The sequence below is a fragment of the Lissotriton helveticus genome, chromosome 10 (assembly GCF_964261635.1).
Source record: "Lissotriton helveticus chromosome 10, aLisHel1.1, whole genome shotgun sequence".
NCBI lineage: Eukaryota > Metazoa > Chordata > Amphibia > Caudata > Salamandridae > Lissotriton > Lissotriton helveticus.
The window spans coordinates 745,422,357-745,434,972 of NC_136071.1; positions in this window are offsets into that span (position 1 = coordinate 745,422,357).

The window sequence follows — 12,616 nt, forward strand, 5'->3', positions numbered from 1 at the left end:
TTCTTTCTCTGTTCTCCTATGTGACTCTTTGCGCCACAATTCAATGGCATCCTTCTGAGAGGGTCTTGACTTCTTTTTCCATAGCGCCTCCTCTACTCTCATAATGCATTCAGGATCCCATGTTCCCGAGATTGGCCATCTATACTTTTCCTCCAGGTCCTTTGTATAGTCTACCCATAAATCTAAAAACAAAATGGCGTCTAATCCATGCTTATTATACATATAATGACCAGGTGTGTCTCTAGGCGGGATGTTAACTGACTCTTCTAGTATGCCTTTTCTGGTCCCTATCTGACGCAACTTTGAAAACAGTGGCATGTTTGAAACCAATATTTACAAAAATAGACTGAAACAATCAACAATCATTCACACACAAAGAAATATTAAACACTAAAACAGTTACAACCTAAACTGATACAGAGAGCTAAACATGTACTTGAAAAACTTTATGCACTGAAATACAGTACAGCCATACCGGTCTCAGAAATGAGACACGTCTTTACCGTGCCCACGTTTACCATGGACCCGTCTTGACCGTGAACATGTGAATGGACACGTCTTGACCGTGCTCATATAAATGAGACACGTCTTTACCGTTTTCACGAATAACGTGAATCCGTCTTTACCGTGCCCACGTTTTACCGTGGACCCGTCTTGAAACTTTATGCATTCCCCATAGTGGTACTCACCGGGAAGCAGAATCTTGAAACTTGAAGGCCTCGGATTTCTACGCATGCGCCTCGGAACAGGTGGACCTCTGGAGACCTCGGACCTTGCTCTCTCACGGGTTGGGCTCTGGTTGAGACGATCCGCGTTCCTCACCGCCTCGTATGGATGCCTGGTCGCAGTCCGTCCTCCTCCTGGGCCTGAGGGAGTAGCGGGAAGTCCCGTTGCGTGTACACTTCGAAGTCCGTCACGACTGTAGAAGGGGGCAAAGCTGGACCTACAACTCCGGCGCGTGGGGAAAGGGATAGTCCCTGTTCGGGTGCCAAATTAATGTGGTAAATAAAATATTACCCTGGCATAATTTCTATGCATTAACAATTAGCATGTATCAAATGAGAGGCAGAGAGTCCGTGGTGTCCAAGTTAAAAGGGCTTTATTCCAATAACTCGAGTTAAGGGAGAATCTGTTCCATCACCACTGAGGTTCAGGAAGGGTCTTCTAACATTTAATAACAATGAACAACATATATATGTTTTACTCCTTGTACATAGGGAGGAGCGCTTCAGGCAGAGCAAGACAGAAAATGAGATAAGAGCATGTAGGCGTGCATGAGGGTGTACACTTGATGAGTCATAGGAAGGTGATGGGTAGGTGTCATAGGTGGGTGGTACACAGAGGAGGAGTTTGCATGACAGGTTGGAACTTTGCCCTACTTGTGCACGCAATTTGGTCATGACGTGCAATTGACGTGTAACTGGGAGGAGAGCTGACTTTCAGTCTAGTAGAGAGATCTTTAGTGTCAAGGCGACCAGCACGTCTGGTACTAACTGATATCTTAAGTCAGGGGATGTATTATCTGAAGCAAAGGTTGCTCATCGCTAAGAATCAGAAAAAGCATATATTTCATCGTTCATTACATGGGGGCTGTGAGCTTTATACAAATGCAAGCACTGTGATTTACTTTAATGGCGACAGAGAGGCTAGGCCCTATCTTCCGCGGATGGGTTCTGTTTACCTTTTTCACCGGGCATGCAGATAACTGTTAAGCAAAATATACTGTCTTGGCAACCCTTGCTGGGCTTCTTTCGGCTGAGCTAGAAGCATGCGAGGTCAGAGATACGTAACTGCAGCCTTCAGTGTGTCAGGAGTCATGAAAAACCCTTAATTCAGAAAGTGGTTCATTACGATATTTATTTAAAAGTGCAAAATGCAAATACATGGGCCTTACTGCTAACTTAGCTTTGTTACATGGGAGACTTCATTACTGGCATCTTAATGCAGGACGTGATTGCAGAGGCCTTGTGATTCAGGCCACTAAGAGAAATATGCATGGGTGACATGCACATACATGTAACATAGGGTACACGCAGGGGGCATCTTGGTTAGGCAAAATTTCATTTTCCTCAAAACGCTTGGAGTCTTATATCCCTAAGCTTGTTCACCCATCTCAGACGGGGTTTGTCAAGGGTAGACTTGCCAGGGACAACATTCGTACCTTCTGCCATATTCTGGGTTCGGCTAAACGTTCTACTCTTCCAGCTGCAGCTTTGGCCCTTGATGCCGAAAAGGCCTTTGACAAGGTTTCTTGGCCTTTTCTACGTGCTGTTCTACTGGCGCATAACCTTGGGGATTCTTTTGTTCATATGGTTATGTCCCTTTATACTCAACCTAGAGCCAACATTAGAGTAAATGGGGCTACGTCGTCTTTCTTTAACCTTTGCCAAGGCACCAGACAAGGCTGTCCTTTATCCCCGTTTTTGTTTTTACTGTCTATCGACCCGCTCCTCTGATTGATTGATCTCCACCCAGACATTAAAGGTTTTAAATTTGGTTCCCATTGTATGAAGACAGCTGCTTATGCGGACGATGTCCTGATCTTCTCTGAAGATTTAGTATTGGCCATTCCCGCCATTACTGATACCATCTCTCTCTTTTCTAAGGTCTCTGGTTATACCCTTAATAGAGACAAAACAGAGATGTTCCCCTTGAATGCTTATTGTTTCCCAGCGCTTATGGGCTCTGCAGGTTTTAAGTGGCAATCTAAACAGCTTAACTATTTAGGGATTTGGTTTTGTGGCACCCTTTATGATACTGATTCAGAAAAGGGGGTGGTGATGAACAGAGTGTCTGAATTAAGCAGACCACTCTTACCCAGTCCAAAGATCAGGGCTTGATCCATCACTGTTTTTTAGCTCACTGTACCATCCCAGCTCAGAACCTGGCTACATGCAAATTAGTCTGTTCCTGTCCCAGTGCATGATGGGAACAGGGCAAACCAAACTGCCAAGCCAATTCTTATACTGGGAAGGAAACAAGCTACCGGGGACCGGTTTCTGGCATTTCAGCCTCGTCGGCCCGGCTTGCTTGAATCCTGATGGTGCAATGAGCAAGGGACTCACATCTGAGTATACCCTTCCACGCTTATGGTGGACAAAATGATTCAGAAAAGGGGGTGGTGATGAATAGAGTGTCTGAATTAAGCAGACCACTCTTACCCAGTCCAAAGATCAGGGCTTGATCCATCACCGTTTTTTAGCTCACTGCACCATCCCAGCTCAGAACCTGGCTACATGCAAATTAGTCTGTTCCTGTCCCAGTGCATGATGGGAACAGGGCAAACCAAACTACCAAGCCAATTCTTATACTGGGAAGGAAACAAGCAAAGAGGGACCGGTTTCTGGCATTTCAGCCTCGTCGGCCCGGCTTGCTTGAATCCTGATGGTGCAATGAGCAAGGGACTCACATCTGAGTATACCCTTCCACGCTTATGGTGGAAAAAATGATTCAGAAAAGGGGGTGGTGATGAACAGAGTGTTTGAATTAAGCAGACCACTCTTACCCAGTCCAAAGATCAGGGCTTGATCCATCACTGTTTTTTAGCTCACTGCACCATCCCAGATCAGAACCTGGCTACATGCAAATTAGTCTGTTCCTGTCCCAGTGCATGATGGGAACAGGGCAAACCAAACTGCCAAGCCAATTCTTATACTGGGAAGGAAACAAGCTACCGGAGACCTGTTTCTGGCATTTCAGCCTCGTCGGCCCGGCTTGCTCGAATCCTGATGGTGCAATGAGCAAGGGACTCACATCTGAGTATACCCTTCCACGCTTATGGTGGACAAAATGATTCAGAAAAGGGGGTGGTGATGAACAGAGTGTCTGAATTAGGCAGACCACTATTACCCAGTCCAAAGATCAGGGCTTGATCCATCACCATTTTTTAGCTCACTGCACCATCCCAGCTCAGAACCTGGCTACATGCAAATTAGTCTGTTCCTGTCCCAGTGCATGATGGGAACAGGGCAAACCAAACTACCAAGCCAATTCTTATACTGGGAAGGAAACAAGCTACCGGGGACCGGTTTCTGGCATTTCAGCCTCGTCGGCCCGGCTTGCTTGAATCCTGATGGTGCAATGAGCAAGGGACTCACATCTGAGTATACCCTTCCACGCTTACGGTGGACAAAATGATTCAGAAAAGGGGGTGGTGATGAACAGAGTGTCTGAATTAAGCAGACCACTCTTACCCAGTCCAAAGATCAGGGCTTGATCCATCACCGTTTTTTAGCTCACTGCACCATCCCAGCTCAGAACCTGGCTACATGCAAATTAGTCTGTTCCTGTCCCAGTGCATGATGGGAACAGGGCAAACCAAATTACCGAGCCAATTCTTATACTGGGAAGGAAACAAGCTACCGGGGACCGGTTTCTGGCATTTCAGCCTCGTCGGCCCGGCTTGCTTGAATCCTGATGGTGCAATGAGCAAGGGACTCACATCTGAGTATACCCTTCCACGCTTATGGTGGACAAAATGATTCAGAAAAGGGGGTGGTGATGAACAGAGTGTCTGAATTAAGCAGACCACTCTTACCCGGTCCAAAGATCAGGGCTTGATCCATCACCGTTTTTTAGCTCACTGCACCATCCCAGCTCAGAACCTGGCTACATGCAAATTAGTCTGTTCCTGTCCCAGTGCATGATGGGAATAGGGCAAACCAAACTACCAAGCCAATTCTTATACTGGGAAGGAAACAAGCTACCGGGGACCGGTTTCTGGCATTTCAGCCTCGTCGGCCCGGCTTGCTTGAATCCTGATGGTGCAATGAGCAAGGGACTCACATCTGAGTATACCCTTCCACGCTTATGGTGGACAAAATGATTCAGAAAAGGGGGTGGTGACCATAAGCGTGGAAGGGTATGCTCAGACATGAGTCCCTTGCTCACTGCACCATCAGGATTCAAGAAAGCCGGGCCGAAGACGGCTGTAATGCCAGAAACCGGTCCCCGGAAGCTTGTTTCCTTTCCAGTGAAGAATTGGCTTGGTAGTTTGGTCTGCCCTGTTCCCATGATGCACTGGGCCAGGGACAGACTAATTTGCATATAGCCAGGTTCTGAACTGGGATGGTGCAGTGAGCTAAAAAACGGTGATGGATCAAGCCCTGATCTGTTGACTGGGTAGGAGTGCTCTGATTAACTCAGATACTCTGTCCATCACCACCCCCTTTTTGAAATTATTTTGGCCACCATGAGTGTGGAAGGGTATGCTCAGACATGAGTCCCTTGCTCACTGCACCATCAGGATTTAAGCAAGCCGGGCCGAAGACGGCTGTAATGCCAGAAACCGGTCCCCGGAAGCTTGTTTCGTTTCCAGCGAAGAATTGGCTTGGTAGTTTGGTCTGCCCTGTTCCCATGATGCACTGGGCCAGGGACAGACTAATTTGCATATAGCCAGGTTCTGAACTGGGATGGTGCAGTGAGCTAAAAAACGGTGATGGATCAAGCCCTGATCTGTTGACTGGGTAGGAGTGTTCTGATGAACTCAGATACTCTGTCTATCACCACCCCCTTTTTGAAATTATTTTGGCCACCATGAGTGTGGAAGGGTATGCTCAGACATGAGTCCCTTGCTCACTGCACCATCAGGATTCAAGCAAGCCGGGCCGAAGACGGCTGTAATGCCAGAAACCGGTCCCCGGAGGCTTGTTTCTTTTCCAGTGAAGAATTGGCTTTGTAGTTTGGTCTGCCCTGTTCCCATGATGCACTGGGCCAGGGACAGACTAATTTGCATATAGCCAGGTTCTGAACTGGGATGGTGCATTGAGCTAAAAAACGGTGATTGATCAAGCCCTGATCTGTTGACTGGGTAGGAGTGTTCTGATTAACTCAGATACTCTGTCCATCACCACCCCCTTTTTGAAATTATTTTGGCCACCATGAGTGTGGAAGGGTATGCTCAGACATGAGTCCCTTGCTCACTGCACCATCAGGATTCAAGCAAGCCGGGCCGAAGACGGCTGTAATGCCAGAAACCGGTCCCCAGAAGCTTGTTTCCTTTCCAGTGAAGAATTGGCTTGGTAGTTTGGTCTGCCCTGTTCCCATGATGCACTGGGCCAGGGACAGACTAATTTGCTTATAGCCAGGTTCTGAACTGGGATGGTGCAGTGAGCTAAAAAATGGTGATGGATCAAGCCCTGATCTGTTGACTGGGTAGGAGTGTTCTGATTAACTCAGATACTCTGTCCATCACCACCCCCTTTTTGAAAATATTTTGGCCACCATGAGTGTGGAAGGGTATGCTCAGACATGAGTCCCTTGCTCACTGCACCATCAGGATTCAAGCAAGCCGGGCCGAAGACGGCTGTAATGCCAGAAACCGGTCCCCAGAAGCTTGTTTCCTTTCCAGTGAAGAATTGGCTTGGTAGTTTGGTCTGCCCTGTTCCCATGATGCACTGGGCCAGGGACAGACTAATTTGCATATAGCCAGGTTCTGAACTGGGATGGTGCAGTGAGCTAAAAAACGGTGATGGATCAAGCCCTGATCTGTTGACTGGGTAGGAGTGTTCTGATTAACTCAGATACTCTGTCCATCACCACCCCCTTTTTGAAATTATTTTGGCCACCATGAGTGTGAAAGGGTATGCTCAGACATGAGTCCCTTGCTCACTGCACCATCAGGATTCAAGCAAGCCGGGCCGAAGACAGCTGTAATGCCAGAAACCGGTCCCCGGAAGCTTGTTTCCTTTCCAGTGAAGAATTGGCTTGGTAGTTTGGTCTGCCCTGTTCCCATGATGCACTGGGCCAGGGACAGACTAATTTGCATATAGCCAGGTTCTGAACTGGGATGGTGCAGTGAGCTAAAAAACGGTGATGGATCAAGCCCTGATCTGTTGACTGGGTAGGAGTGTTCTGATTAACTCAGATACTCTGTCCATCACCACCCCCTTTTTGAAATTATTTTGGCCACCTTGAGTGTGGAAGGGTATGCTCAGACATGAGTCCCTTGCTCACTGCACCATCAGGATTCAAGCAAGCCGGGCCGAAGACGGCTGTAATGCCAGAAACCGGTCCCCGGAAGCTTGTTTCCTTTCCAGTGAAGAATTGGCTTGGTAGTTTGGTCTGCCCTGTTCCCATGATGCACTGGGCCAGGGACAGGCTAATTTGCATATAGCCAGGTTCTGAACTGGGATGGTGCAGTGAGCTAAAAAACGGTGATGGATCAAGCCCTAATCTGTTGACTGGGTAGGAGTGTTCTGATTAACTCAGATACTCTGCCCATCACCACCCCATTTTTGAAACCCTTTATGATACTGTCACGTATAATGAAGCCCAGACTATAACCAAAGGACGTCGTCTTTTAGACACCTGGTCTCCGAAACATATTTCTTGGTGGGGTCGGCTGCAAACTTTGAAAATGATGATAACACCTATGATTAATTTTGTATCATCTATGCTCCCGGTGAAATTATCCTCTTCTTTTTTTCATGAGATGGATATCATTCCCTCTAAATTTCTCTGGAATGACAAGAGAGCTAGAATTGCTTACAAGTTTTTGAGAAAGCCTTACGATATGGGGGGGTTGTAACTTTTCGGATTGGGAGAAATACCAAGTTGCTTTTTTAGCTCTCAAGGAGCACTTTGGTTCTCTTTGGTTCCTGCTCATATGCCTTCATGGATGTTAATTGAACAGGAGCTCTCTGCCCCTTTGCCACCTTCTTCGTTTTTAACCACTTCCACTTTATCTATTCAGTTTTCTCGTTCGATTATCTTAGATACCATTGCTGTAGTCCAGCTGGTTGATAAGAGAGTCGCTATTCCTCTTCACAAATCACGTTGGTCCTCAATTTGGCGTAATTCTAAGATTAAAATTGTCATTGATCACAAGTTGATGTCTTATTGGGCGCTAAAGGGATTTCGCAAGTGCGACATCTTTATGACTCACATAATGATCCGTTACCCTTCTCCTGCTTAGCTCAACAATTTTCTCTCACTAACTTAGACTTTTACACATTTCTAAAAATTAAAGTTGCTCTTGCTAAATTACGATTGGTTCCCAATTCCCCTACTGTTACCCTATTTCACCTTTGGCTTAGAACTGGTCATGTAGCTTCTAAAATTTATAAATTCCTCTCTTCCGATTCTTCTGTCCAGCATACTGTTACCCAACAAAAATGGTTGCGTCATTTTCCTCATGATCTTACACAACATATTTCACCAGACTCCTGGCAGTTGATTGGGAAGTTATCTCTGCGTAATAAAATTGCCCCTTCTTTAATTCAGTCTAAGTTCTTTTCTATCAATCTCCTTCATTGGACTCCAGCTCGCTTGCATTCCCTGTCTCTGAAGGAGAATGACCTCTGTTGGAGTTGTGGCTTAACAGCTGGTAATTTTTCACATATGTTTTTTGAATGTTCTCTTCTACAATCCTTTTGGGATATGGTGCATAAACATCCTATGTTAATCTTTGATGTTCAATTCCCGCTCTCCTTTCCCATGATTCTGCTGGGTCCTTTGGCCTCTCTAATCCCGTTGCCTCTAGATCCCTTAGATTTACAATTACTAGATCTTCTATTAACTGTTGCTGTCAAAGTGATTCTTATGCAATGGAAGTCTTTTTCCTCAGTCTCATACCATACCTGGTGGGCATGGGTTTCTTTTTTGAGAAGTGCACACACCTCGGTTGATGAGGCCCATCTCTCTCCTTCGATCTCTAGTGGCGTTTGGAGAGCTTTGGATGCATATATGGATTTAGCCTCGAAAGGTTTAGTTGCTCAATATCCCTTTGTGTCACCTGAATAAGTGTGTCTTGTATGTCTGTTTGCAGAGCCCCACAGGAGGAGTTTGTTTCTCTCTCTTCTCTGCCCTCTCTCTTCCTTCCCCGCTCTCTTCCTCTTTTCCTTTATCTTTTCTTTCTCTTTTTTCTCCTTTCTCTTGCTAGTTCTCCTTTTTTCTTTTCTATTGCATAGTGATACCGTTGATGGCTGTTATTATCCAGATCACTATTTCTTTGTTTTTTACAATACTTATATGCAACTTCTCTGATGTTTTTTTTGTAACCTGGTCCCCATTGCTATATTACTCGTTATCAATATTCATCACCTGTATCACTTTTTATTATGTTTTAATATTTATTTACTGCCTTAAAATCGAATAAAATGTTTTGAACTTAAAAAAAGAACACAATACCTTTACATCGCAAGTCATTAGATTGATATGCTGTAGGGGACACGCTGTACTTAGGAATAGTATAATTTACTATTCCAACTCCAGCGTGTGCAACAGTAGGGAAGGTGTTGGGAATAGTAAATTATACTATTCCTTAGTTTAGGGCACCCCCCTACAGCAAGTCGATCTAATGACTTGAGTTATAAAGGTAACGCATACTAACAACGCAGTCGTTGTAACAACCTCGTTGTAAAAGTACCGCGATGTAATGGCAACGTTGTAAACTATGTTTCCCTGCAGGCAGTGCTCTTTTATCATCTTCCTGGGCGCAGTTGTGGCTTCCTATGTACAGTGAACACCAAACGGAGGGTGCTCACACTAGGCGGCTGTGCCACTGGCATGGCTTTGATATCACCCTGAGTGCCACCAGGAAAAGGAAAGTAGCAACCTGGACATGTCCATGAGGCTGCATCCATGGCCCTTTTCAACTATGAGTGATGCTCCTACTACCATGGGGTGTGTATGCACTGTCCGCAGAATGAGAACACCAGTAGAGAACAGAGACCCAAACTGTGTTGTTGCAGTTCTCCTCTGTGCTGCTGCCTCGGCCACCTTCCCTCCTTACTAAGGGGGTGCTTTACATAACTAGGACAGGCTCATGATAATGTATGAGAGTTTGTGGTGCAAACTAAGTTTGATTCAATGCAAAGGTCAGTGTTTGGTGCAAAACATTTCAAGCGGTAAAGTTGATCGATTTGGTGTTTGTGGCATTTAGTGGTGTGGTCTAGTATTATATGGAATACAATGCCCTCAGATCTTGTTCCTCTGTATTCTTTTATATGGCTACAGAACTACTCAGTGACTTGCAATATCCCTGCAATGTGCGTCAGGAAGTACATTATTCCGATTAGAAAAAAAAAGATTCCCGGAACGCACCAAAAAATATAGACACTTCTGCACTAGAAGCCACACTCTATACACCACTTTGCCCTTTCTGAATACAAAAATCTCACAAGGACCTGTATCTAGTGCATCAGGAAGCGTTGGAGTCAAAAAATTAGCAGCATTTGATGAAACTGCTCAGCAGCCTGAGCTAATTCCCTCGGTCAACATGACGTGTAAATCATTTTTAATCTGCAGCTGACAAACATAATCCGAAGGGGATTGATTTTAACCCGTAGCTGATCAATAGTCTCGTCTCTGCTGTAGGCAAAGTCAAATGTCAGTAATAAAAGACCGTGTAGGACAGAGCAGATACTATAGAAAGCGGTGCAGTAGTTTTCGCGTTGTGGCCTGGCTTCCAATTGTACTATAGACACACACAGGATGGCAGGTCAGCAAGTCTACAAGTGTTTGTCAAAAGTTGAGGTCTTTCTTGACCCCAGGGTTGATGCAATCTTTGCCTCCTTATAAATGTCACTGAGGAAGCGAACAGGAAAGATCATTGTTTCGGTAGAGTAAATAGAGATGTTCCATTTTATGGTTTCAGTCTAATGTACTTTTGTCTCCTCCGCTTTTCGAATATGGCCCATAACCTTTAAGTGGAGGGGTGGAGGGAGAGAAGCCAGACAGGAGCAGACCTAGTGTGGATTAGTTCTAAACTGTTTAATATCAGCATTTGATTAACTGTGTGCTCTCTTTGGCTTTGATTGTTAACATCTGCGAGCTATATAATGTTTATTTATTGCTCGCCAGGCTGTATCATAAAGTGTGTACTAGGAGTGCTAAGTTAAGACAAATTTCTGCCACAGTTTTAGGATGACTGGGGCCTTAAGCAGTTAAAAAGGAGCTGAAGCACCTTATGGTGGTAAATGGTTGCTTGCCCCAGAAACCTTGAAACATTCGGAGGTTTTTGCTGGAAATGTAACTGCATTGGTTTCCATATATAAAGTAAATAACTGAAAATAGCACAGTAACCTACACCAAAGCAGCAAAGCAACAATTAAAACATAACAGGGTACAATACAAAACAGTCAAAACAGAACTCGACACAACAAGAATAGTACACAGTAAAGCAACATCACATTGCAATAAATCAGCACAAAACCGTACCATAAAATACAGCGGAAAACATCACTGCCACAACAAAATGCCAAACATAAAAGGAGCCCCCAGAATACTGTTTCATAACGCAGGGGAAAATTGTGTTTGCAGCAAGCACTGCCTCAACTTACCACCAATGACATGAAATAGTGCCAATCAAAAAGATTTTGTGATCCAGCCCACTGTCTTAACACTCCCAGAGCGCACTTTAAGTGAGACGTTCCCGGCTCTTTTCTCTCTACTCTCTCCTTATTAGATATAAGCAACCTTCCTTGCCCACCCCCTCCACCCCACTCCAAGCAACTAGCTACACTGCCTCCTGGGCTGGACCTATCTCAATAAATCCAGTGATAAATATATGCCACAGTTATCCGTCTCTTCACCATAAAAGCCTTTGTGGGAATTGCATTAACTCAGGAGGCTATAAAAAGGGATCCATTACCACATCCATGACTTTGTAAAATAGACTTTGCGCAAAGCCAGTAGTTTCAGAGTTTCTTTAGTAGGAAATGGTGTTTTGTTTTCAAGTTTCTGGAAGACACATAGAACAGGCACACAAAGCAAGGCAGCAGGGCAAACTTCTGTTTCACAATATACTGAATAAGCGCAGGGACTCTAATCCAAGCCTCTTTTGCATACTATGACTGAAGAATGGCTTGAATGGCAGCTGCAGTTCATTGGCACTTACCTCTATGACTCTAATCGAGGTGGCGTAGTGCAATGAACATTTAATTGCTTCAGTGCAGGACCAAAAGTAATATTTATTGCAGCTTACCTTTAAAAAAAAAGTGTTTATTGTAATGCAGGTAATTACAAAAGTTAAACATAAGGCACCTGTAAATCAGTGTTTGTTTATATCATGGGTACTAGCAAAACTTTTTCCAGGGCCACAAAGTTTATTCTGTGATGTGAACAAGGGCCACAGTGATGCCACCATGTTGGTAGTCTGGGGGCGGGGGGGAAGAAGGATGGTAAGGTGGGTGTAGAGAAAGCAAAGCATATAAACCTAATTTCTCAATTGCACAATATAAAATCAAAAGCTTGGGACTAATCACAGCTTCTCAACCTAACCAAATGGTGTGATCCTAGATAATTGTTACATTTTACTTTACATCCTTTTTCTTCATCATCACATATGAGGACCACGAAATACATGACTTCAGAAAGTGTGATGTACAAAACATTATGTGTTTATTTAATAAATAATGGTGTTCATGGATAATAGAAAGCCAGCCCACCCAAACAGTTAACTTAACAACTGACTTGCCTCTTAGTTCACCGCTGCCATTGGTGTCAGGATGGGGGAAGAAGGAATGTTTCTAAATTCATATTTGAAAACTATCAATTAAAAAAAAAATTATCAATGCACTGATATAATCCGAAGTTCTAGGGTGAAATGGTTCTGCAAGTTAATTAAGTACATACTTTTAGAGTTTTGCTGCAAGATGGCTTTAAAAATGAAGCT